Here is a 2,118-nt window from a genome sequence, read left to right as displayed (position 1 = left end):
GAGTACAAGTACTGGAATGTAATGTGCTATTTTAAGTCTGTCCTTGCCATTGCAACTTGTTTCTAATTTCACAGGCTTTCAAGCATCCCTAGATTTTCTTTTACTTGATATATACATCAATATTCTAACTGTCATCATAGACCTGTACTCTACACCGTTCCTCATTACCCAACACATGGAAATACAGGCATTTTCCCTCCACACTAACAAAAAAGTGATGAGTAAAAGTACTTTAAAGCAAAGCAGACATACATGCAGTTATTCTGCTGGTTTTTTACTCTTAACAGCTGCTACTGACAGACCGGTGAATTTGTAGCAAGAATTAAAAAGAAATATAAATCCATTGCCTAACAGCCAAGTTACAAGTATGCCTTTTAGAAAAAGATGCTCCACTGCTGAAGCAGGAACACACTCTAGGAAGTCAACAGTCACATCAATATACCTTGAAGGGAATCCTAGTTCATTAGTTTCATCCTCACTGAACAACAGTGGTACTCGGGTATCACAGATTTAAGAGTCTTGGATTTAAAGTGATAATCAAGGATCCACCTTGGATCACTTTAAATTCGAGACACTTAAATCTGCAGTAATTGGTGGATCACCTTCTCTCCACCTTGGACGTAAAGCCATCCCACTTAGAAGCCCAGTGAACTCCCAGCTGCACACTACCCATCATCTTGGCATTAACTGTACTACAAAAACATGCAAAATGTAAACATAGGGGGAAAAAAAAAAGGTATTTTCTCAATATGTAGGATTCCTTACAAAACACTTCACTGAGGTGAAAAGCAGTCTTTGATTTCAATGGAAAGCCCAAGTGCTTACCGCTACGTGAAGCAAAGAACAACGGAATAGTTCCTCACGCCCTTCACATCGCGCTGCTATTAATCCAAAAGCAAAGCAAATAAAACGCGTGCTGGCTTTCGATGCTGGTAGCATTAGCTCCAACCTCACTTCCAGCATAAGCGACTCGCATTCACAAAGTCAAAAGTCATCCGTCTCACAAACTGACATTCTGACAACATGCTGGCTAAAGGAAAACACTTCCCACTTCCCCAGCCCTGTGCCCACAACCACCTTTCCTTACTTGTTCTGCTCCTCCCTTTCCCAAAGCTGCCCATGCTATTTATTTCCTTACTGAAAAATGGTTCAATGTGCCTTCTGAGTTTTCTACTATATTTGGGATCATCTGCAAATGTAGAATAACTCTCCAGCCCACTGCACCAACATGCCTTGCTCACGCACACTCCTCATACCCAACCGCTGCAGAAGATCAAGTTTAGGCCCGACTCAAAAGCTTGCGCGAGCTATGGCAGCACAGGCCAGAAGCAGCACGGTAACCTGAATAGTAGAGAGGTTTCCTATCTAGGGCAGCAACAGCAGCATAAGGAATTTCCACTCCCACCACTCATTCCTAAGCTCTGCATCACGCCCTTGGTCAGGTAAATACTGTTATGCACATCTGGCACACAATAAAGCCCTCTCTTGATTGCAAGCACACTTCACACGAAGCATTAGGTAGAACCGAGAGCCCTAAGAAGTGGGGCAGGGAAAGCAGATCTGCTGTAGTTTGTTTAAGTTCTGTCCAATTATTTCTGTGGCTCTCGGCCAAGCGGCTCAATGTGCATCACACCAGGCACCTACTGCAGAGAGGAAAACTGAAACCGCGTCTCCCGAGTGATTCTGGCCGCTGGCCAGAACCTTCCTCTTTGCAAGCCCAAGCGTTACTCCATCCAGCATCTTTCGGTTCCCCTTCATAGGAAACGACGGAAGGCTCCCCGCAGTCCCAGCACACCCGGGATTAAGGCAAGGCTCCGGCAGCACAAACAGCGGTGTGCGAGCCAGGCCTTGGCGCTGGCAGGCTTCACGTCCACCACAGAGCATTACAGGAACCCGTCACGCCACTTCCAGTCCGTGCTCTACTTCCAGCGTGACACGAGTCACTCCGAGCGAGCGGCCACAGAAGAAATAACTAGTTCTGCGTTCAGCTTTCGTTTGTACGTGCCTGCCTACCGAGTTCAAGATTTTGAGGAAACAACCAGTTGCTAAAAGCGCCAGCAGATTATGGAGAATCCTAATTTCCCTTCCCTACCCCCAACCCAAAAAGCAAGGAAACAA

Source organism: Eurypyga helias, unplaced genomic scaffold, assembly GCF_000690775.1.
Source record: "Eurypyga helias isolate BGI_N326 unplaced genomic scaffold, ASM69077v1 scaffold45282, whole genome shotgun sequence".
NCBI classification, from domain to species: domain Eukaryota; kingdom Metazoa; phylum Chordata; class Aves; order Eurypygiformes; family Eurypygidae; genus Eurypyga; species Eurypyga helias.
This window is presented reverse-complemented; position numbering follows the sequence as displayed.